The sequence below is a fragment of the Callospermophilus lateralis genome, chromosome 13 (genome assembly GCF_048772815.1).
Source record: "Callospermophilus lateralis isolate mCalLat2 chromosome 13, mCalLat2.hap1, whole genome shotgun sequence".
In the NCBI taxonomy this organism is placed as follows: domain Eukaryota; kingdom Metazoa; phylum Chordata; class Mammalia; order Rodentia; family Sciuridae; genus Callospermophilus; species Callospermophilus lateralis.
In genome coordinates, this window is record NC_135317.1 from 14,828,865 (window position 1) to 14,855,439 (window position 26,575).

The 26,575-nt window shown below is 36.9% G+C and overlaps 2 pseudogenes; one reads left to right on the top strand and one right to left on the bottom strand.

Annotated features, from left to right (window-relative positions):
• Positions 1-9,188, top strand: part of LOC143379560 (coagulation factor XIII B chain-like) — a 37,292-nt pseudogene extending 28,104 nt beyond the window's left edge.
• Positions 9,189-25,413: 16,225 nt separating this feature from the next.
• LOC143379601 (isopentenyl-diphosphate Delta-isomerase 1 pseudogene) lies at positions 25,414-26,172 on the bottom strand (annotated as a pseudogene).
• Between the last annotated feature and the right edge of the window lie 403 nt (positions 26,173-26,575).

A 26,575-nucleotide genomic window follows, 5' to 3' on the forward strand; every position in this document is an offset into this window, starting at 1 on the left:
CATAGGTTCAAAACTCAGAATTATGTTCTTTCTATTTCATACACTTATTTTTTTATTCACTAATTCAATTTATTCATTCATTCATAATTCCATATTTTCTCAAATTTAGTCAGATGAAAATCATGAGATGGGTACCAATATTTATGTATGTTCATCTCTATTATAAAATTATGACATGAAAAATGAATATTTACTACTATTAAAATATGAAATACAAAATTTAAAAAAAACTTAAAAGAAATGTATGCTTAAAGAAAAATAAAGGGTTAATAACACATACAGGAAGAAATGCTCAATTTAGAAATAGCAGAGATGCCAAATGCTAAATTTAGACCAAAAGAGGATTCACGATCAATAACTTTACTTACTGTCTGTCATTATTATTAGTGTTATTAGAGTTCAATCTTCATGAATACATGTTTTTAAAAATTGTTTTCAGTTTAATGCTATGATTTTTAAAAGACCATTTTTTAAAAAAAAATGTCGAAATGCTTTTGGATATTATCTCAGTTAATTCAGGGGTCAGGACAGGAAGGTCAATGACTTCCTTCCAAATTTAGCAAAGGAAAAAACATGGTCCAAAAATAGAGCAAGTTACCTGCTCAAGTCCAGAGTCCCTCATGGGGAACTGGGACCTGAATTAGGTAGCCTGGGTTGCACCATGGACATAGAAAGGAGTGAATTTGTGTTAAGCTGCTCAAGCACTATAAACCTCACTATGCTTATCTGGGAATGAAATGGATAATACTTTCCATATCTCAAAAGGCTGTTGAGAGTAAAATCAGACAATTAGATAATGAATGTCATAAAATAGCAGACTGCCATAAGTAATTATTCTGACTCATGCTGAGGTCTTTTTACATAGCTTTTCTTTCTTTAAAAAGAAAAAAAAAAGAAACTGTGCATTATAATTTTGGTACTAACTGATCACTAAAGTGTCACTTCTTCAAATAATATTCATCATTTTATTTAAAAACATTTTTATTAGCCCCAAACAAAGCTCTTTTCATAAAATTAGCATTCTAGATGCAAAGATAGCTCCATTAAAGACACACACTTTGCAGAAACTTCTAAATGTTTTCCCACTTGCAAGATGTGAACTGGGAAAAATAGACTGTTATCTTGTACAGGATATGAATTGTTCAGCAACATTGTAAGGCCAAGTCTGAATCTAGTCTCTAAGAACAAAATTTGACCATTGCTGCAATGCTAAAAAGGAGGCATGTAACCTCTAAGGGACGTGATTTGTGAGCCAAGTATTGAGTTGGGAGTCAGTACACCTTTAGGTCAGTCAATTTGGAGCACGTTGTTTGATGTGACCTGATAAGCTCACCCACAAAACTTATACAGGGCATATTAAATTTCCAGCTGTTCACAAAAATCCATGATCCCCTCCCATATCAAGAGTGGTCAATGGAAGACAGTTGTCCAGCCAGGATGACATTCTGGCTACATTCAGAGAGGACCAGGAGGCTAATTCCTACCCATACTAGGTGTGGAAGTTTTGTGGGTCACTTCTGGGGGCTAGCATTCTTTTGGGGGGGGTTCCTTAAAGAAATACCTACTGCAATCTCCCCTCTCTACTTTGTTGACTGGACCTAGAGAGCTCCAACACTCCAGGTGGGAGCACAGTGGAAGGTGCCTGGTTCCCTGAATCACTGCATGGAGAAGGGCTGTACTATCCACTAACCCCCTAATCCCGCACTGGAGAGTCCTGTGAACAAAAATAACATTCTGCTGTGTTAAGCTACACTCAAATGGGGGTTTCAATTATTATACCAGTCATCTTTATCCTGAGGGATACATCCTACTTATAGAGTGATGACACATTTAGTGTACTTATTTGAATCAAACATTTAAAATGTAAAACTTGATTTTTAAAGAGAAACTATTACCTTTATGACAATTGACTCCATAGAATCCATGTGGGCAAATGCAGAAACCAGGAGTAACACAAAGTCCGCCATTCATGCATCATGGTGTGCAATGGGCTTATGGGGAGAGAGAATTCTGATTAAGGCCAAATGGGGATTTGGGGTGGAATCATTTTTAAATATCAATAATACAACAACTTCAAATTTTTTAGTTAATTCTAAAATGTGCACCCTTCTGAGATACAAGTTTTCTATATAAAAAATATGTTTTGTGGTTTTAATTAGGCTATTTTTCAACTTCTCAATTTCTTAGAAAATAATTTTGAATTTGTTTCACTATGAATTCCTGGTTAAATTTCTTTTTCCAGAGTCAAAAAAAAAAAAAGTAAGATACTATGCAAGGAGAAGAGCAGCTGTTGCAATTCAAGTAAGATACAGAGTATACTGTCAAGGTAAAATTCAGTGTGAAAAGTACCTGGCAACTTTAAAGGCTGTTAATACTCTTCAGGCAAGTTTTAGAGGAGCAAAAGTTAGACAAACTCTAAGAAAGATGCAGGTTGCAGCAACACTTATTCAGTCATGCTATAGAAGATACAGGCAGCAAATGTATTTTAATAAGTTAAAGAAGGCAACAAAAATAGTACAGCAAAGATACCGAGCAGTGAAGGCAAGAAACAAACAATTTCAGAGGTATAACCAATTGAGGCATTCTGCAGTACGCCTTCAGGCTACTTTTAGGGGCATGAAAACTAGGAGACTTTTTTTTTTCTTTTTTTTTTTATTAGTTGTTCAAAACATTACAAAGCTCTTGACATATCATATTTCATACATTTGATTCAAGCAGATTGTGAACTCCCATTTTTACCCTGTATACATATTGCAAATTCACATCGGTTACACATCCACTTTTTTACATACTGCCATACTAGTATCTGTTGTATTCTGCTGCCCTTCCTATCCTCTACTATCCCCCCTCCCCTCCCCTCTCCTCCTATCTTCTCTCTCTACCCCATCTACTGCAATTCATTTCTCTCTCTTGTTTATTTTTTTTACCCTCGTTGTTATACAAAATTACATATAAGAGAAAGTGAGGGGGAAGGGGAAAACTAGGAGACTTTTAAAAGTTATGCATTTAGCTGCCACCCTTATTCAGAGGAGATTTAGAACTGTGATGATGAGAAGAAAATTCCTTTCTCTCAGCTAAACTGTTATTTGGATTCAGAGAACATATCGTGCAAAACTTTGTGCAAAGAAGCATCACTTACAATTCCTTCAGTTACGAAAGGCAGTTATTAAAATCCAGTCATCATACAGAGGGTGGGTGGTAAGGAGACAAATGCAAGAAATGCAGAGGGCTGCTGTTCTCATTCAGGCGACTTTCAGAATGCACAGAACATTCGTTTCATTTCAGACTAAGAAACGTGCCTCAATTATAATTCAACAACATTATAGAACATACAGAGCTGCAAAATTGCAAAGAGAAAATTTTATCAGACAATAGGTTTCTGCAGTGGTCATTCAAGCTGCATATAAAGGAATGAAAACAAGACAGCTTTTAAGGGGAAAACACAGAGCTGCTATTAGAATACAAAGCAATATATAAGCAATATTGTTTCTACCGAAAGCTTCTTATGTATGGTCTATAATACCACTATCTTCCATTTTCTATTTAAGATATTCATTATGCAAACTTGAATTTCTCCACTTAACTGTTCAGTTTACTTCATGTGATACTTATTATCCAGTTTGTTGACATTATTTTATTGGAGTTGAGCTCCTCCTATTTCTTCTTATTTCTTTTTTCTTATGAATTCACATTCTCCAAGGCATGTCATCTACCGACCAGTAATGTGCCTCTCCTGGTGATAGAGATACATGCCTCAGGACAGTCTTTGAAGCCACAAAGTGGTGAAGACACATGCCCCCATCCCACTCAGTCTAGCAACAGTGACCCTCAGGGAGCATCCTTGTGTATTCACTAATATTTTTGAAGTCTTTTCATTGAAATTCCTGGTGCCTGAGTATGTAAAATGGTGGGAAGAATTCTCAGGGAGTGGAGACTATTCTGCACATGTATTTATCTGGTGCTCTGCTCTATCAAGATGCTGGCAATTTTATATTACTCATCCTTCCATGCCCATTCCCCTCAGCCATGGGCTGGCAGTATCATTATTTTATGTCTTCATTATTTTAGGGCAGTTTTAGGGTAGGCAGTAATCAAGGCATTGAAACCAAAATAACCCACTGGCTCCAGGCTTTCTTTGACCCATGACTCTGGTTTTTACTCAGGGCAACTCCCAGGAATTGCCCAAGGGTTTCTGTCCTTTAAGCATTTTTTTTTTTTTTTTTAAGATCTCCAACATAACCGGAGATTTTTCATGTAAACATTCTATTTGGAATATAATAGACACAGAAAGAGGCAAATATCATAAGACAGAGTTGTGTGAATTTTAGGAAGCTTTGCACTAACCAAATCAAGATATAGAGCATCAATAACACCTAAAAACTTCCTAAATGACCTTTCAAAGGTGTTAATTTCCAAAGGTAATCTTTCTGACTTCTTTTACCAGGGATTTTTAGTTTGTCTTCTTAAAAAGAGTTATATAATATATGTTGAGTGGCTTCCTTCATGTAATATTATGTTTGTGAGATTCATCATTCATTTATTTGTGTTGCTGTACATAGAACATTACAGGTATGCCTCGTCTGAGATGTGTTTACCTTTTCTGCCATTAAAGGCCATTTAGGTTGTTTCTGATTTGGCACCACATGAACAGTGCTGCTATGGAACTCTTTGACACATCCTTGTGTTCACAGATGTGTGCTCTTCTATTGGATAATATGATACATGCTCTGCTTCTATAAGCATTACCAATGTATTTTCTCATGTACCAATTTATACTCTCACTTGTAGTGTTATGAGAGGTCTTGTTTCTCCATATCTTTAACAACCATTGAGATAATCTTTCTCATTTCAACAATTTTAGTAGATTTGCAGTATCTCATGATGGTTTCAATTTGCATTTCCCTGATGATGAATAAGACTGAATACTTGATCTCTGGCCATTTAAATATCCCATTTGTTAAGTTCTTATTTGAATCTTTATTTTAATCTGTCTTTGTCTTGAGAGATGACCAAAAACCATTTACTTCACAGTTTGGGTGTGGGGGGGTTGCCTATCTTAAGGAGAAGTTCATCTGTTTTAGAACCATGCTGTTCAATACAGAGGACAGTTTAAAGTCAGCCTAGGAGGGTTTTAGGCATTATGCAAATACTACTGCATTTTACATAAGGGTGCACCTTTTACAGAACACTCCACAGTCCCATTGTACTAGGCAGTGGGACATGTTGCTGAAAGACTTGGAGACAGAGTGCAAGACATAAGGTTTATTGAAAACTGTTTATGTGGAAGGTCCAGTGGTGAGGGACTGGAAACATAGCTCTTCTATCCTTTATGGTGCCTTGCCAGAAAGCAGTGACTCTGTCCCTCACTGTGCTTTGTCCAGTAGCAGCTGGCTGGATGAGCACTGATCCCCTCCACAGCTCTCTGCTCCATGGTAGTTACTGCAGGGAGAGGAGAATCAATGAGTCAGGCTACAGAAGCAGTGACATAATTAGCTTGCTTCCTTGCATGATGTGACCAGCATTCCAAGGAACTTGACATACATGCAAGAAAGCAGCTTTCTAAGATAACACTAATTTGTCCTAATTCTCAGCATGCCTGAGAGAAAGTCCCTGTCTTTCAAGTAACACTTATCTTGACCATCTGGCTGGGGCCCACTCATTGTTCCCTTGAGAGGGTTAGATTCTTGGGAATATAAAGGAGCATTTTAGGGACCTCATGTTTTACTGTTCTTTACTCCAAGACCAACACAAAGGGATTTGAGCATCCATGGGTTTGGATATCTGCTGGACAGCCCTGGAACCAATCTCCTGCTAATTTTGAGGGACAATCCTATGACTGTTGAGTACTTGAAATGTGGATAGTCCGAGTTAAAAGGTGCTGTCAGTGTAAATACAGACAGGATTCTAAAGGGGGTAAGAAGAATGCAACATATTTTAAGGTATTGGACCAAATAAAGCATATTATTAAAATGAACTTCAATGCTTCTTTTTTACTTTTAGTAATGTGAGAATTTTAGGAATTTTACAATTACATATGATTTTCATTATGCATCTATTAGAGTTGTTCAGAACTACTAGTATATTAATTATGGTGGGAAAAGAAAACAAATGCTTGGATTGTCCAAAAAAAATCACCTTAAAATTTTAGGTAATAAAAATAAGTGCTGGATTTAAAAATGTGTTATTGCTTGATTGCGAATTCCATGGTCTCAGCTTGAGTTTTTCTTCATTTCAGAGAAACACTGTGATTTTCCCACGGTAGAAAATGGAAGGCTTGCCCAATATTACTATACTTTTAAGAGTTTTTACTTCCCAATAAGCATAGACAAAAAGTTGCCATTTTTCTGTTTGGCTGGCTACACAACTGAAAGTGGGAAACAAGAAGAGCAAAGCAGATGTTCAGCAGAGGACTGGTCTCCAGAACCAAGGTGCTTCAGTAAGTGAGCACGTTGTGTTAACACAACGAGGGATGGCTATGGTGCTCCAAGAAACAAGTTTATTGAAAAAGCTAATTTATTCCTATGAAATATGGGCAATGATTAAACTTTCTGGTATATAAGAACAGAATTACTAGTAAACTATTATATATTTTGTTAACCAATATCAGATATAATTAAAATCACTTGAATGTAGATACTTTGTTAATATGTTGTAAGTTATTTAAATTGTCCATCTCCTCAGGTGACTCCAATTTAAAAATTGTTACTTCATGAGATTTCATTTGAATTTTGGCCTTTGATCAAGGACAACGGACCAGGCTTTTGATAATAAAAGACTGGTAGAGTTAGCCAACAGGTACGTGAAGAAAACAGAACACAGGTGCAAAGGCAAACTTTATTTTTCAGCTTTGCCAAAGGTTAATTGTGCCATGCATTCTTGGAATTTGGTGAAAATATATTTTGAGATTTATTTAAACTCTTTTAAGTTATTGGTGAGGTTCATAAAATAAATAACTTTAAATTTTCTAGAAACATGTTCGGCCCCTGAATTACATAATGGAAATTATTCCACAACACAGAAAACATTCAAAGTGAAGGATAAAGTGCAATATGAATGTGCTGCTGGCTACTACACAGCTGGAGGAAAGCAGACAGAGGAGGAGGAATGCCACACATATGGATGGTTTCTCACACCAAAGTGCATCAGTAGGTTCTCACGTTCAACACAACTTACTTGCACTCTGAAAAAAGTACCTCTCACACTGAACTATTTATGTTGTTATGATAATTATGACCCATCATCATATTTTTTTTGTTTTTAGTTTTAATTATATTCATAATAGAATTTGATCATTTAAAGTTTTCAAGTGGGAAAATTTATTTTTGCTTATGGAATTTAAATAACCCTAGTGATATATTATATATCATAATTTATTTCATATATATATGAAATAAATTCAAAAGCTTTTACTAGCTAAAACAGCATAAGAGAAACTTATTAGTTTCTATTGAGATATGGGTTGTAAATAGTATATAAGTTTTAGGAAAAATAAACACTTTGTGTTTTTATTCATTCTTTCAATTTTAGAATTGCAGTGCTCTTCTTTAAGATTAATAGAGAATGGCTATTTTCATTCTATAAAGCAAACCTATGACGCAGGAGATGTGGTTCAGTTTTTCTGTCATGAAAAAATTATTATCTAAGTGGACCTGACATAATTCAGTGCTATAACTTTGGTTGGTACCCAGAATCTCCTGTATGTGAAGGTAAATTTTTTTAATTTTATACCTGGGGAAGTAGCATATCTTAACCTCATATTTAAATAAGTTTTAATCTCTATGAGCTCTGAAAAAATATTTGTGATGATATCTAATTCTAGTCTCTAGTGCTATTTTTTTTTAAGAGAGAGAGAGAGGAGAGAGAGAGAGAGAACTTTTTAATATTTATTTTTCAGTTTTCGGTGGACACAACATCTTTATTTTATTTTTATGTGGTGCTGAGGATCGAACCCAGCGCCCTGTGCATGCCAGGTGAGCGCGTTACCGCTTGAGCCACATCCCCAGCCCTCTCTAGTGCTATTTTAAAAATAAATAATGTCGTTTAAACCAATGCTCTTTTCAGCAATCTTTATTCCATTTGAAGAAACTTTAAGCTTTAAATTAGTTTGTAGAGAGGGAGTATCTTTTAAATATAATATTCAAAAATCTGTATTATCAATGTTAAATCTCTTCTTATAATTAATAATTTTAAAAAATTGGAAATTATTACAGATAGTTGCCCCAAGGGAGCATCTTTGTGAGGGCATTTTCTCCATTGGTTACGTATTTACTGATGTGAAAATTCAATCTCCAAAGTAGTGAGATAGAGAGCAGAAAACTTGGAAGACTATTACCTCAAAGTGAAAATAGAAAATGAAGTCATCTAGTTAGAGCTACTTCAAAAGTATAATGTCTAAGGTTACATTTCCATCACTGAATTTGTTCAGGCAGGTGGTATGCTTATCTGTCAGAAGACACCAACTTAATAATTACTTAACCATAACTACAATGTCATTTGAAGAAGGTCTTAATCCGACAAAGGAAATATGAAAAAATAATTGCTCTGATGTTGCAAATGTTGCTTTTAAATCAGGTACAAAATATTTAAATAATCATTAGATTCTGATAGGTATGGTGGGAGATGGTATTTGTTGAGGCAACGGGTAATATTTCACAGAAGTGATGGGTAATATTTGGACTGGGTCTTAAGAGATAAATAAGAGCTTGAGAACTGGGAGGAGGCACAGAGTTTGGTAGTAACCATTTTCTCTGTAGTTTAGGAAATAATTCATCATCCACAGGCAGGTGAAAGACATGAAGGTAGAATTTGGAAGAGAGCCGTGAAATTTGAAACAGGAGCTGGGAGAATGAACCAGGTTTCTGACCAGGGCTATGCAATGGGATTGCCTGGAACTATCAGAGTTTCCTAATTGCACCCAGTGAAAACTTGGACGGTTTTGTCATTTTCCAGTTGTACAAAATAGCATTGGGACAACAGTGGAGAGAAAGATTGTTAGCAAACTGTCTGCAGCATGTTATTTCAAACATAAGTGGCACAAATATTTAATGTCTATTCCTCACCCTTCCCCTTTCCAAACTGGTACGCCAACATGCCTGCTATTTGATAATAAATACTCAGGAGATGTAGTATAGTGGGCTTAATAATGCTTTCCCACTCCCCCTAAAGATACCCACATCCTAATCCCTTAAACCAGTAATATTACTTTATATGGCAAAAGGAACTTTGCAGATGTGATTAAGGATCTTGAGGTTATCTGGGATTATTCATTTGGACCCTAGATGTGATCACAAGTGTCCTTTTTAAGAAACTGAAAGGAGATCTGACTGCAGAAGAGGAAGTAGGCAATTTGAAATGCATAAACAGGCTGAAGTGAACCTGAAACAAGGAATATTTGCCAAAAAAATATTAATAAGCAAATTAAACCAAATAGAAGAAAACCAAAATTATCAGTAACTTGTTTGAAACAACTGCTATTAGTGATTTAGATAATGAAAGATCTTCTAAGTTTTTTCTATTCACATCTAAACACACATATACAACATAAAGATGCTGCCATACTGTGCAGACATTATGTATCTTGTTGTTTTTGCACTAAAAATTTTGTAAACATAGTTAATCTTACTTCTACATATATATTTGAATGGCTAAATTCTATCCCACAGTGCAGGTAGATAAAAATTAATTTAATTGATAACTTTATTGCTGGATGTTTAGCGTTCAACATATTTACATTCCAAACAGTACATTTTTGTAACCAAATGTTTGTACATTTTAAAAATCTTTATTTTTCATTTAAAAAGTTAATTAAATGTATTTTGCCATGTTTTAGCTTTTTCTTATTTTTCAGATTTTCCAAACTGGAATTTCTACATAAAAAGATCTGGAAATTAATTTTTTTCTTAATTGCCAATCTGCCCTTCAGAAAGTTTATTCTGATTTATAACCCTACCATTAGTGAATTAAAATAGGAGGTTTTTAATCTTTGTCAACTTTGACTATTTTAATCTTCACATTCTATTTTTAATTTAATAAGCAAAATTATTTTGATTTACTTAAGTATCAGCCAATTTGGATTTTTTTTCCATTTTCTAAGTGGCCACAGATTTGTTTTTTCCACTAGTAATTGTTCATAGCCTAGCCATTTTTCAGACTCATAAGGTATATCTACATAAATTCAATGGAGTATTTGAGAATCATGTATACTGCAACCATTTCATTTTACTTTTATTTATAGTCTTTGAAAATATAGATGCTTAAGTCTTAAGCTTTTAAGCCTTTTGTTCATAGTTACTGTCTTTCAAGCAAGTCTTAGGATGCTATCCTATTCAAATTCAAATATATCTTCACCTATAATTTTTCTATTACTCTCATAATTTTATGTTGAGATACTGGATATTAAGTTTCTCATTATGTGATTGATATTGCATTGAATAGGAGTACAATCATCTTTGAGGACAGAGACTAGATTGAAATAGAAATGGAAAAGATAATAATGAAACAACCTCATAAGGAGTGACAAGGCTTAAAGAAATCTGTCATTCAGTATCTTGATCAAATGCCTCAAGACATTTAGGCATGATGTTGATGAACTGAGGCAAATAGTGATGATCAGTCACTGTCAGGGCAAGAGGAGAGCTTGCACGTCTTGATTATCCACTGGGATTGAGCATGTTATCTCTACAAAGAGATTCATGCAACAGTGTGAAGAGGAAAAGATTTTTCTGTCTGAATTATTATTTCAGATGGGAATCTCTATAACCTCACCTACTTGTCTTCCTGCTCTCCTCCACTCTAGTGATTCTAGATTCCTTCCTCTTCCTCAGGCTAGGCATGCTCTCACCTCGGGGTTGTTCCTCTGTCAGGTACACTGTTTCATCAGATAATGACACTTGTCAACCTTCACATTTTTCTGTAGACACTTACTTAGCCTACCCAGCCATCTGACTTGGAGTGTAGCCTCCTTCCCCGCAGCACTTTTGATAGCTCCTTCCCTTTACCCTTTTTCCACCTAATTTCATTTGCTGTAGTTTAAGGATAGTTACAAATTACAAAATTCATATATTAAGTATGTCTATTAATTATTGTGGGGGTTTTGTTTAGCAGGTAAGCTCCACGAGGTCAGGAGACTGTAGATTGCCCAGTGTAGCTTTTAAGTCAACTTTGTAAGCTCCTTAATTCTCTCTTTCTGTACCAATCAAGAATCAGCAGCTGCCTCAAGGGAAAAGCCAATACAGAGCACCAGGCTCATTTTTATACTCCTCCCCATTTCTCGAACTTCTTGGTTCCTCAAGCCTTGGTTGCTATAGCAGCCTCCAAACTCCAATTTTTCTATACTCAACCCTATGAGATTTCTGAAAAGCTCTACTTGCACTATGCCTGTTAAGGTCCATTCTGTTCTTGGTCTTTTAGCTGAGCTGACAATTAACAAACACCCTAAGAGGAAAATGACACATAAAATGTTGAACTCATCTAAATTAACTTTTCCAGGACTTCAGCTCATTGACTTCCTTGAAGGTTCTCTGCTGCCTTGAAATATGTGCTTTTTGTCTGTTTTCCAGATTTTCTGATACTTGGTAGAAGTGCTGGTCTGATATTAGCTATCCATCATAGCAGGAGGTCTATAAGTCAATTTTTAATTTATTTTAATTAAAATCTCATTTTTTTGTAAAACAATGACATCCTAAATTATATAGCTCCACTTCACCTCATTTTCAAAACTATTTTATAATGATTCTAAAGTCTTTTTTAATAATTCTTTCATTTTTATTATCTGTAGCACTCCTAGCCAAACATATAAGCATTCAACAAATACTTGAAAAATATCTGAATAAATGTTTGTTAATGTATTACAGGCATATTAATATGCAGTGTTGGCAACCCTGAATCTTTTTTTTAACTTATCTTAGAAGTTATTCTTTAATGTTACATAATCCTGGAGGCAAACAAGGATATAATAAAACCAATTTTCTGAAATATTTTATTATTTGAAACTTAAAATGTCAATATTTTTATGATGAAAAAAATCATCATAATTTTGTTGGAGAGCCTAATGCTTTTAATTTTTGTTGTTTTATTTTAATACATGTGGAAATGAGCAAGGAAACAAACTTAAAACCATCAAATCTTCCTATTCCTTAACTGGAAATTTAAAAGAGAAAACTCTTAACTGCTTTGGATGGTATCAGGCCAAAAAGTTGTTTTGTCATTTCTAAGAATCATGCTTGTTTCTGCATTTCCACCAAGTTATTCATTAATCAATGGTTTGTCTCATGAATATTTTATGTGAATTTTCTGAAGAAGAAAAAGGAAAAAGCATAATTTTAGTGAATACTATTGACTGTCAATACTTCTGAAAAAATAATTTATTGCTATCTTTGAATATCCTAATGGCATAAAACTAAGTGACTGGCAGGGTATACTTTCTCTAAATATAGGACCACAGAGGTAAATGGTGCCCTGTGTCCTGGGGATCTGAATGTATTTTCTGACTTGAATATTGATTCTAACTAATTTATTTGCCATTCTGTGCAATGGTTAGGCCATCATGTGCAGGCAACATAATTATTTCTGGTAGAACCAAGATGTTTCAAGATAGTTTTCTTCTTCTTTTTCTTTTTTTTTTCTTCCAGAAACTTGCACATTATCTTTTTTTAAAAAATGGAAAGGAATAATTTACTCTTGAAATGGGATTTTGATAATAGACCACACATTTTCCATGGAGAGTATATTGAATTTTTTTGCGGAAAGGACACTTACTTAGCTGAAGCATCATCTGTTATGGTCTCTGAACTTAGAGTGCAGTGTGACAGAGGGCAGTCAAAGTATTCAAGGTGTATTCCAAGAGACAGGTAAAAAGAGACTTGTACCCATGGCTACTTACTTCTTTCTATCAGATTGTTATTCAAGAGATTCATCATGTTATAATTTCAGGAATATGTTCTACAAAATGTCTACTGTATAGCAATTGGAAAGGAAACAGAATTGTATTTTCCTCATTTTTTTTTTTTACTTAAGAAAATTCCTGAAAGTATTATTTAATTCAGCAAGCTCCTGAGTTGTATGAATAGCTATTTGCTATTTGTGGCACTTTGATAATTGGATAAATGATCCAATTTATAGGTGCAATATTTAAATATTCAAAAATTAACATACATGTTCTGAGACAAGACAAAACATTTTCTTTTGTTTCTCATTGTGTGTAACAAATAAAGGTTTGGTAACACAGTTGTACAAACCTTTGTACTGAGGAAAGAGCATGTTTATAATTGTTTGAAATCATGGTGTTCATTTTCAGGATCACATTTATGTATAAGAATTTGAACTGGGCTGGGGTTGTGGCTCAGTGGTAGAGAGCTTGCCTTGCATGTGTGAAGCCCTGGGTTCCATCCTCAGCACCACATATAAATAAATAAGTTAAATAAAGGTATTGTGTCCATGTACAACTAAAAAAATTTAAAAACAAAACAAACAAAAAAGAATTGAAATCACTAATGTGTTTCCTTATATGATATTAAAAATATATATTCCACCACCTGATTAAAAAAATGTTTGAAGTGTCCCCCAAAAGCTCATGTGTGACACAATGCGAGAAGGTTTAGTGGAGAAATGGTTGGGTTATGAAAGTCTTGACTTAATCAGTGAATTAATCCCCTGATGGGATTAAAGATTGATGGCTGAAGGCAGATAGGCTATGTCTGGAGGAGGTGGGTCATTGGGGGAGGCTTGTCTTTGGATTATATATTTTGTATCTGATGAGTGGAGTCTCTTTCTGCTTCCAGATCATCATGTGATGGACTTTTCTGTGCCACACTCTTCTGCCATGATGTTTCGCCTCTCTTTGAGCCCCAAGGAATGGAGGCAGCCTTCTGTGGACTCAGACTGCTGAAACCATGGGCCCTCTGAATAAACTTTTCCTCCCAAACCATTGTTGTGATCTGGTCTTTCAGTTGCAGTAGCAAAAAAGCTAAAACAAATGTTTTCTCTCATAATGCAGAAGCTAGAAAAAAATAAGGAAAAAAGGTGAGGAGGGATGAAAATAGAAGAGAGATCAGTGAAGTAGAGGAAGAGTATTGAAATGGAAGAAGGAGGAACAGGAAATGGGAGGAATGGTGGAATGAAATTGACTAAACTCTCTTAGGTGCATATATGAATATACCAAAGTGCATTTCACCTTTGTGCATATGTATAAAGAAATAATTTTTAAAACTATAGATAAATAGAAGGAAGACCAGTAGAGTAGGAAAAAAGGACCCAGAGGAGGAAGGAGAAAAGGGAAAGGGAAAGTACTAGGGACTGAATGAAGCAAATTATATTCTAGGCTTGTGTAATTACATCAAAATGAATCATCATATTGTGTATAACTATAATGTACCAATAAAAAATTAATTGTGATATTTGCTATAAGGTTAATAGTCAAGGTGTTTTTATGATAGTCAACTATCTACCTGTTAAAATATTGTTAAAGGAACATGGTTAAAAAATGAATGGCCATTGCTATTTTTAGATTTTATGCTTCCCAAGTAATTCTTTTTGGTCAGAAAATTACTGGGGTCACGCAAATGATATGGTCTGAAATTAGCCAGTCCTGCAAGCATGATGACAGTGTCTGTATCACACAGACCTGTTGCAGACCTGAAAGAGCATCACTGTCACTCTCTTGTTTGAAGTAATGGCTATACTTTAATCTTCTGACTTGTTAATTGTGAGGCCTACTAATTTTAATGTTTTGGAGGGAGATAAAAATTTCTGTGGACAATATAGTTCAAAGCTACCTGTTTGCAAATGTTCAATGCTAAAGAAAGAAAAGTGTGAAAAGTGCAAAAGTGAAAGCAAGTACAAGGTAAAATGGTGGCATATTCAAAGTTTAGTGGTTTGGGATAAGACAAGGTACAACAAATAAACTGTAAAGGACTGGTTCAATGGAAACCAGAAGAGATGAGACTAAAACTACTGTTTGGATACTATGGACTTATTGGTTACCCCCAAAAGAAGAGACAGCATCCAGTATAAAATTGAGAATGGAAGTAGTTGAGGAATAAATGTAAGGTACAGAAAACCTAGATGTGAACATGATGAGCTTGTCAATAAGTAGGACTGTGAGTGGGGAGATACTGATAAAAAATCTTTTTTAATAAAATGAAATGAATTTTTTAATAAAAAATATTGAGCGTTTGTTCAAATTAAATGAAAGAGGAAAGAAGGACAGAGAAAAAAATTTTTCATAGCAGATTTCAGTGGTTTCTTAAAAAAGTGAGGACATTGAGATCAAAGGCACAGAAAGCGCCTGACCTTTTGTAGGAGGATGGACTGGGTTTGTGGCTAGAAAGAGGTCATTTCTGGATTCTGCTTCTTCTGTGAAGGAGAAGAAGTTGGCGGTGAGAATATATTAATATATACTTAATATATTCCTCTTTAAAAGTAAATAAATATAAAAAATAAAGTGCAACACGATAATGAACCAAGAAAAAAACACATAACAAAAACTTTTAAAAAATACACAAACACACATCATAGATATAAAAAAAAACAGAAGAGCTCAACTCACCTAATACAAGAGAAAATAAGATATCTTGAGGACATTTGGTTTAATGAAACAATCAGGCACAATGAGTAAAATACTCTCAAGTTGGAAAATTTATATAAACCGATAAAATGGTGTTTGCCAGGTGTTGAAAGGAAAGGGGAATGGCGAGCTCTTGTTCAATGGGTATAGTTACAGTCTCTTAACACTGAAAGAGTCTGGAGATGAATGTTGGTGATGGTTGCATAACAATGTGAATACACTTAATGTCACTGAACTGTAAACTTAAAACTAGGTATGATGGTAAATATTAAGTAACATGTATTATATCACAGGTTTAAAAAAAAACAGATAAGGGTGTAACCAAGTCAAAAAGAAGAAGGAGGAGGGGGAGGAGGAGGAGGAAAGTATTACAAGTATCTCAGTCTTGAGAAGGTGAAAATCTTGACACAAACAACAGAACCAAAGAAGAATTCTTTATAGAGCCTCAATTGCAAAGGGAGATACAGTTCAGTTAAACATATCTATAGTGAAATAACACAACAGTAAATTTATGAAGCAAAAACTATCTGACAGGTAAAAGGAAAGGAAATTAATAACTGTCTTTGTCTACTTCATGTGATCAATATACTAGAAAAGATGTGCTTTATGGATTATGCCAACTCTGCACCCCAATATTTTCAAGTGCACAGAAAGAAGTCATGAAAACTTGCCCTATATATTAGGCCATAAGGAAAATATAATTTAAATTCCAAATATAGATTTATTTTAGCCACATTCTGTGGTTATAGTGCAACACATTTAAAACATAAGCCAAGTAAAAAGGCTAACCACCCTGAAAATGTACAGAATTTCTATAAAGGAATACTTGGGTCAGAAGGATAGTATAAATTAGAATTTCTATAAAATAATAATGAAAATATATATCAGAATTTATGGGATATAACTAAAACAGTATTCAAGTAGTAGCTTACAAATAATAAATTAATATAAAAAGAATAATAAATAAATTAAACATCTAAAAGACAGGGAAAGGATAATAAGTAGATCGGGGGGGGAGGAAGAAATTAATACATAGTAAACTAGGTATAAGTAGGCATAGGTGGGTGGTAGCAGAGGTTTGGGTGACTAAGTATCATGTTCTGCTAACTTTTTGGCAATGACTGTGGCAGAAACTCTGAAAAACTTCTATCAATCTTCAGATTAAAGACAAAGGAATAGTAGAATATATGTGTGTGGAGCAACTGTACTCATCAGAAATCAGTGTTAGAAGGAGGAAGGATGAGGGCTGAATAAATGAGTAGCTTGGCCAGATTGAGTGGTGGATTCCATTAGTTTCCTGGAAGTGGGATGAGAACAGGATAACAAAGTTTCTGTATAAAGAAGAAAAAAAGTCCCACACTGTGTTAAAATTAATTGCACTGAATTGACATGTAATTAGTAATTAAACCATCTTTCAGATTTGATTCAGGCATAATGTATTACATTTCCTCTATTTATGTGCTTGGTAGATAATGGATCTAATCTAATATTGTTGCTTCAGGCCCATGCACAATGTATGCAACATAAACTTAGAAGCCATGTGCTTTCTTGATATTATCTTTCATTCAGTTAGAATTGAAGGTCTATTAAAAGAGTATTAACATAAGCCATTGAATATTGATTTCCATAAAGATTCAAATGGAAATAAATATGACACAAACCAAATCATTTTTCAGTTCCCTAATGAGGAAAGAATAGTGGTAAATAGTGAACATCAGACTTTCCAACTAAATATGTATCATCTGGAAGTGCATTTAGTAATCAAGTACTCTGTGCTCATATTGGTCATTTTATTAGAAAGTATAGTATGCAGAGAAATGGGTCAGACATCTTGAATAAGTACAGCATAGAGAAAAAAAAAATGTCTAACTACTGTGATCAGACACAGTCACCAGACATTAATCATATACTTTAACAAGATACACTAACTAGAGACATTACCCAGATCCATGACTGGGTAGAAGAACAGGAGATATAAGCAAGACAATATGACCATCTACAATAACCAGAGAAAATATTCAAATACTATGACTTGGGTACAGTAATTAAGAGACATTTACCAGACATTATGATCAGTTGTAGTAACCAGAGACATTAGTTAGATACAGTGGCCAGAAACTATAACTAGAGAAATTAAACACTTACCATTACCAGGTACAGGAACCAGAAAAATTAGCTAGTTACCATAACCAGGTTCAATAACAAGAAATATAAGCCCCAAACCATGACCAGTTTCAATAAATAGAGGAAGAAAGAAAAACCAAACCAGATATTGTGACCAGTTACAATAAGCAGAGTCATTAGGCAAATACCATGACTAAGTATAGTAATACATAAGATGACCAGGTACAGGAACCAGAGACATTAGCCAGATATAGCAACAAGCTCAGAAACCAGAGCCATGAGCAACTCCTGTGAGAAGTATGATAACCAGAGACTATTTAGCCCGATTCGATGACCAAGTACATAAACCAGAGAAATTATACACTTCCTGTGGCCAGGTTCGCGAGCCACAGACATTAGCCAGATACTGTGGCCAGTAACCAGAGACATTAACCAGATACCAAGGGTAAGTACAGTACACACAGCAAGATAATACCAAGACACCATGACACAGTACAGTTACCAGGACTTTGGCCAGATACCAAGAGCAGACACAGTAAAAAGACTCATTACCCAGATACTGTGACCAGAGAAATCAGACACTTTATCAACTACTATGACAAGATACAATAACCAGAGAATTAAACCAGATATTGTGACCAGATACAGTAAACTGGGACAATACCCAAGTATGGTCAAGAGGTACAGAAATCTGAGACATTGGCCAGATCCCATGACAGGTACATCAAGCAGAGACCCTGATACCTGACCAGGTACAGTAACCCGAGTCATGAGTCACATACCATGACCCAGTACAATAACCACAGACCTCAGCCACGTAGGGTCCAGGTACAATAACCAGAAACAGCCAGGTACTCTGACCAGACACAGTAAACAGAGACAATACACAGATACCACGACAAGGAATGCTAGGTAACCAGAGAGGTTTAGTCAAATACTGTGACCAATTACAAAGCCAGACACTCTGGCCACATACAGTAAACAGAAACAATATTTAGACACTGGGACAAGGTACAATAAGCTGAGAGACAAATAAAATAAACAAAATACTACCCATATACTGTGACTAGATAATATAACCAGAGTCTTTTATGCAGATACCTGACCAGGTACAGCAAACTGAGACAACAGCCAGATGTCATGACTAAATAGAGTACTAGAGATGATACCCAGAGAGATGACCAGATATTGTTACAATTGGCACTGACCACATAGTGTGATCAGATTCACTAACAAGAGACATTTGATACTGTGATCATGTAAAGGGAACAACATCCATATACTATGATCAGATATAGTAACCAGAGACATTAGCCAGATATCACGACCAGGTACAATAAACAAAGATAATGCCTACATACTGGGATCTATTATACTAAGAGATATTACCCAGATACTGTAACCAGGTACTGTAACCACTAAGGCAATTGCAGTGACCAGGTACAGTAAACAGAGACAATAATTAGATAACCATGACCAGTTACATTAAACAGGCATTAGCCACATATTTCTGACCAGGTATAGTGTGAAACACTGGACAGATGACATGACCAAGTAACCAGAGACTTTAACCAGATTCCATGAAGAGGTACTGTTCAAGCTGCCCTGGGCTCAGCCCACCTGTCACTCCCTTGGTGACTTGGCTAGGGATGCCTGGGGCCGTAGAGGTTCTGCCCTGTGCTGGGTTGCACTGGAGAGGTGGCCCTACTTCTTCATATGCCCTTCACCTCTGCACCAGCTCTGACCACAATGGGTGGGGGCCAGTAGCCACACAGCACCCTTCCTGGTTCCCCAGGCCTGACCTCCAGTGCCAACCTCACCCCACCTTGCCCACCTGGGCACCTTTCCTACCTGGAGTTCAGTGTGGGGATTCTGAAGCCTCTGCAGCTACTATGTCCTGCAGCATGGCCATGGTGGTCCAGCGCCGAGTCCCCAAATGTCCCCAAAGGAATGGAGATGAGGGCTGCACCGCTACACCGCAGACAAGGTGGTCAATAGGAATGCAGGGCGGACAATGGACACCTAACATGGGGCCCAGCTTCTGAATTGGGAACCTTGGACCAGGACTACACCGTGTCCAAGCTGAAGGGAGCTCAAAGTCACTGTTCAGCCAGTTTAGTGCCGCCGCGTGCTGGGCGGTTGGCCGTGGGCCCTTGGCCACAATACACATCAACCTCCATCCCACTGGAGCACGTGGATCATCCACAAGTGGAGCGTGTGGGCATCTGAGCCCAGGAGAGCCAGACCACTAGGGGGTGGGGCTGCCGAGGGATTTCCACAATGTGTGCGGGTGGACCCTGTTGCCCTAGGCCTCGCCCCCAGGGTGCCCTCACGGTGCAGTGAGGCCAGGGCTTGAGGGCCAGGACAGGGGAACCAGTGTGGTCCTCTTTATGGTGCTTAGGGCCTCCAGGGCTTGCAGGGATGGTCAACGTGAGGGCAGGGATGTCAGGGCAACTTCATGGAGTTGCATGCTGAATCCTCCAGTCCTGAGACCCAATTCCCCAGGGGAAGAAGGACAGGTCAGAGTTCCAGGCACATATGTGTGGGCGCGCATGCAGCTGTATGCAATGTGACCTTTCACCTACTGCTTGAGATGCAGGAGCAGGCACTCAATAAGCCTGTGACACGGATGTAGCTCAGCTGCCTCAGTGCTCTGCTACAGAGGATCATGAACCCACTGTCCCAGGAAGAAGGTTTTTAGAGATGGCTGCTTGCCTGGCACAAAATGGGACCCGCAGGTGCAGGGATCCGACCCTAGGACTGTGGGGCAAGGTTCTGATGGCTGAGTCTGAGCTGGCCCACCATTCTGGGGCGCTGCAGGTGAAGACATATCCCTGCAAAGGTGGGAACTGGACAATCAGGAGGACAGAGCCTGTCCACCTGATGGGGTCAACAAGCAGTAGGTAGACTTGTGAGGGTGTTTGAGATCCTCAAGCCATGAAAAGTGATTCTATGTCCATTCTCCTAAGGCAGAGCCATTTTGTCCCCAGTCAGGCAAGCCATGGAGCTCCAGGAGACACGGAAAAGGTGAGACCTTGGTCCAGTGCTTCTGGCCCACTTCTGTCTCATCACTGTCTCTCCACCTTTCCCGGCTCACTGTATAGTGCTCACCCTGCAGCTCCAGGTGCAGCCTGTGCTTCCAGAAGTGGGGGTGTCTCTGGACCTCAGGCCCTGGGTGGGACACAACTCAATTAGTCCTCACGCCCACCCCCTGTGTCCACATGACATATCAGCCCCTCTGCCCTCTAGAACCCTAATTGGCTACTCTGACCAAGCACATGTCCATCTATACTGTCTGGGGCCCCAGGCCCACTGAAATCAAAATGGACTGCCTAGCCTCCTCAAGTGCATAACTCCAAGGGGCTGTCACATGGGACCCTTCCCATGATGCCATGGGTGGGGGACGTAGCAGCATATTTTATCCTAATCCACTCAGGGAGCAAACAGTTATTGGATGTATGGGTCTGATCCTTGACCCCTGGACCTCATTTCCTCTGGTGAGGACTGTATTGGGTTTTCTGATGTGATTCCTTTATGGCAGGGGCAGGGGTCTGGGCTGGGACAGGGAGGAGGGGACAGCCAATGACTGAGCCCCTGTAGTGTGACCTCCCATATGAACCTCCTGAAGATCCAGAGGGGATCCTCATTCCTAGGATGGTGCTCAGAGTACACCCTGGAGCTACAAGAGGGCCGACTCCCTCTGCACCCTACACCTGCTGGTCTCTGGGAGGAGACCACGCCTCCAACTTTGTGCACTGAACTCTGCTTCATTTCTACCAGTTCCTTGGCAGAAATGCTGTTCTCTCTGTGCCAAAATGAGGAAAAGGGACTTGAAAACTCAAACACCTTCAGAACATTGTTTTAATGTATTTAATTACGTTCTGGTCATTTTTCTCCTCAAAATTTGTTACAACACATAGTGTGATTTCTATCTTAGATATGTGAATTAGATTGCATGCCAATTTTTATTTCCCTGAAGCTTATTTTGCATATATGTATATATGCCAAACATTGTATTGTGGGAGGCCATTGTCGCACGTGATTTGAGTTACCTCCCTGGCTGGGTGAGAGGCACTCAGACACAGCTGTGTCAGAGCTCCCCCCCACCTTCTCCAGGTCCTAGGGCTTGTCCTTGCAGAGGCGTGTCTGGCCACTGCCCCAAAGACCCAATTGTCGCCTTATCTTATGATGCTGCCTCCCCTTAACCTTCATTGGATAGAATTTTCCTCAGAATTTTTTGTTCCCCAATAAAAGTCCACTCCCTGGTGTGTTCTCTCGCATGTGCTAGCCTCTTCAGTAAACCTCGCTACTGCATTATGTGGCTGGAGGTTGTAGCCAGGAGAAGCCATTCTGGATCTGGTTTTAAAGGTAATTGCAGTCTTGTCTCTTTAATTTAAAACTCTCTAGCAATTTGCTCACAGTTTGAACCTTCTTTAATGAAGCCAGCGCTGGTCGCTGGCTAGATTATATGTTGAGTTTTATAGGCAAAATCTGAAAAAGTATAATATGTTTCACATGTGTTAGAATGAAATACCATTTTATCTTAAATATTATATGTGAATAGGTCCTATACATAAATATCACTGACTTATAACTACATGACAATAAACTTTTAGTTTCCATGCCATACTTGATGGTTAAAGGAAAACCCTAAAACAAGTTAAATTTTGCAGAGTTCATTTAAGCAAGAAAATGGATGAGTGGCCGGGTGGCATACACCTGTAATCCCAGTAGCTCAGTAGCTGAGGATCACAAGTTCATGCCAGCCTCAACAGTGAGGCGCTAAGCAACTCAGTGAGACCCTGTTTCTAAATAAAATATAAAATAGGGCCAAGGATCTGGCTCAGTGGCTGTGTGTCTCTGAGTTTAATCCCTGGAAGTCCCCACCAGCAAAAGAAAATAAATAAATAAATAAAAGGAAGGGGGAGAAGAAACAAGGACCCACTGACTTAGCAGCCCAGGACTGGAACAGCTTCAAAGAACTTGGTTTCCCTGTGTGGCAGGACAACCCCTGTGAACAGAAGCCTCATGGGTTGCAAAGAGCTTGAGTCCCAGGACTCTGAAGTTGATGGCTCAGTCGCTGCCCTGGACTGAGACTTGGCTGTGTTACTTTAGTTTCCTCCAATCTAGACTTTCAAGTAGGGTGAGCACTAACCTAATTGCAGTTCACAACCTTGAGGACTCAAGTGTGGAGACATTCTCCCACCAAACCTAATTGGATAATAACACAACAAATACAAGATTAAAGGATGAGTAGCATCTCTGATTTTTCACAAGTTATTTTAGAAAAAAATATACTTGAGGACTGTAAATACTTTATATGATTTCCACTATTTTTGATTCATAGCAAAATGAAGTGGGCAATAACTGAACTATTATCAACACTGGTTTGAATATAGTAAGCAAAATGACTACCTTGTGAAGTGTGAAGTCAAACATTGTGAAAGGTGTGAATAAGGAATTTCTCAATGATAAATAGTTCTGGGACCTGTATTTTAGGAAAGACCTACAGTGTAAGTAATGATACATAGAAAAGTGAAGTTGAGAGCTGGAGACACAGCTCAGTGGTAAGGCACATGCCTAGTGTGCTGGAGGACCTGGGCTCACTCTAGAGCCCTGGAGGGAAAGAAAATTAGGTTGAATATTTTCAAAACTCAATATTCATATGCAATATACTTCAGAATGCAAATATTTTAGTGTAATGATCATTAAAAAGTCTCATTTCCCTGGGTACAGTGGGGCCAAGCCTGTAATCTCAGTGACTTGGGGCTGAGATAGGAGGACCACCAGTGTGAGGCCAGCCTCAGCAATTTAGTGAGGCCCTAAGCAAATTAATGAAATTAATGAAACTCAAAATTAAAAATCAAAAGGGCCAGGAATGTAGCTCAGTGGTAAAGTGCCCCTGGGTTCAATGTTCAGTACTAAAAGAAAAAAAAAATGCTCATTTCAGTTAGTTGTGGTGGCACACATATATAATCCTGCGATCCCAGCTGCTCTGGAGAGGCTGAGTCTAGAGGATCAAAAGTTCAGGGCCAGCCTAGGCAACTTAGTGAGACCCATTCTCAGTTATAGAGTACCCCTGGGTTCAATCCCAAGCACCAGAATAAATAAATAATTATATATACTTATATACATACCTCACATGAGACATTGTTCTATGCATGCCATATAAAATTGAAATAGCACAATATGTAAATAAAGGAGAAAAAAGAAATGATGAATGCCCCATCACGGAAATAATTTTCTTTTTTTTTTTTTTAGAGGTCTAACCTATTATTTTATTAATATTTGACAAACTAGACAACAGTATTAAAATGTGGTAACTGTTTATTGTGTTTGCTTCTCAATAAAATACTTGTTACACAGTCTTAAGTTATAAGTTAATTGTTCAGGATTAACAAGAAATTGAATTATAAAACATTTAGCTTTGTAAGAAATAATTTTTTATTATTATACAGCATTTAAAGATAATAAAACTATTTTTAAGATCTCAAACTTGAGAAATCTATGGCAATTTTAAAAAGTGCATTAATCAAGGTACATTTTTAACATACACCCATTGCATAATCTGAATCTATGCAGATTTTTCACGCTATTCTTCCCCTATTAAAGATATACAACAGTGGTTCTTACCCAGGCGCAACTTTGCCCCCTAGTGGATATTGGCAGTATCTGGTGTAATTCTGGTTGTCATGACATTTAGTGTGTAGAGCCCAGAGATGCTGCTTAATGCTACAACAAAGAACTATCCAGAACAAATGTCCATATAGTTTTCTTAACCCTATAATGTATGACTCAATTCCAAACAGAGAGTAAGAAATTTTCACTGTAAAAACTTTGCAAAGTTATAAATACTTTTTAAAAGAAAATTTATTAAAAAAAATCATTACCAAAAGTTAACAGTTGACTGTTAAGTATCAAAATGATACTTTCAGAAAGGCTGAATAACAAAATCAACTTAGAATGACAGAAATTAGGATATACAGTTGGCCCTCCACATCTGTGTTACATATCCAAGGATTCAATCAACTGTAGATTAAAAATATTTGGAAAAAAAATCACATGTATATTAAACGTTTCCTTGCCATTGTTTCTTAAACAATATAGTGCAACAACTCTTTATGTAGCATTTACATTATTAAATAATCCAGAGATGTTTTAAAGTGTAAGGGACGATGTGTGTAGGTCATAGGCAAACTAATGGACTTAAACATCTGCAGATTTTGATATGAAGGGAGTCCCAAAACAAAACCTGTGTGGATACCCAGAGTTGGCTGTGCACAGGTTTCCTTAAACCTTCTCTGACAGTTTAATCTGTTAATAAGGAATGTTTTAAAGGATCTAAGCAAACAGTTTTCTTTGCTCATTTTTCTGGACTATGACACAAATTCATTTATATATAAAGCACCAGGCCAACAGCAAGCAGAGTATTCTGAAAATATTTTTCAAAATATAAAAAAAAATGAAGAACTTTACTATTTCTTCAATTTGTCATAACCGTGTATTTGGTCAGTTCACGTTTTATTTGCTCTCTCATTTTACAATTCTCTCATAAATGTTTTTTACACATAACAGTGCATGTAGATGGGGTGTGTAACAAAATTATATGCCAACTGAATTTTTTTCCCCACACAAACTCTGGTTGTAATGTATCCAGATATCATGAAACTTGTCCTAATGGGGAATCCAATTTTAAAACAATAAAACCATCCTAAGTTTACTAGATAAGGAAAATTTTCAATAATCATTCATTTACACATTCACAGTCTATGTATTTTCTCATGGTCAACAAACTGATTCAAATGATTCAGGTTATCCTACCATTTAAAGAGAAATGTGTCCACAATAATTTGAAACCATGGAGTAACCTTAATTTCACCACTGGCTGCTTTTTTCATAAGTTCTTTTAGTTCTTCCTTGGACACATAAAAATAGCTTTTAATTTCATTGGGATCTGGATTCAAAGTTACATTATTCTTCATAAACAAAATATAATCAATTTCATGTTCACCCCAGATACCATCAGATTGTGCCTTGTAGTGAATTCGTGTTAGATAGTTCATTTCTTCTGGAGGAACCTCTTCCAAAGGAATTCCTAATTCAGCTTTCAAACGCCTCTGTGCTGCTCGCCTTACACCGATGGCACCATTTTCTTCCAGCTCCCCTGGATTACTTAATGGATGACTACAACAAGTATTGGTAAAACAACCTGGAAAGGTAATTTTAGCATCTGATCTCTGCTGTATCAGAAGCTTATTTTCAGTGTTAAATAAGAAGAAACTAAAAGCACGATGTAATAATCCTTTGTCAATGTTTTCATTCAAGTGGCAATTCTTCTTGGTGTCAGCCCCAATTGTATTGTCATTTTCATCAATAAGAATACACATCTCTGCAAGGAGTTGGACTTGTTTCTCATCTAGATGATTGGTGTTTATTTCAGGCATTGTTACAAACTGTCTGATCTGTCCTAAAACACTCAGGCCTGAGATGCTTACAGAAATAATTTTCACCAGTTCCTGATCTCTTAGATGATCTTGCACTTCTTTGTTCTTAAAGGAAATCATTAGTGTACTTTTATTACTAAAAGATCAAAGCTATGAGGAACCTCATATTTACTGAGCACATAATTTAATATTTGTGTTTAATTTTTATTAAGCTTATGAATGCTTCCCAAATTCAGGTCAGTACACTTCAGAAAAAATAGATTTTAACTAAGCTTTAAATCTATGTTCAATACTATCTTCTGAAGTTATTTTCTTCTAATGCATATTGAAGAGCATTGAAAATTGAAAATTTATTTCTTCTATTGTTGAATTAGCTGTACTGTTTTTTCATATTGCTGATCATTTTGTATAAAATCACAACTTAGTCATAGGAATGTTTGTCTTC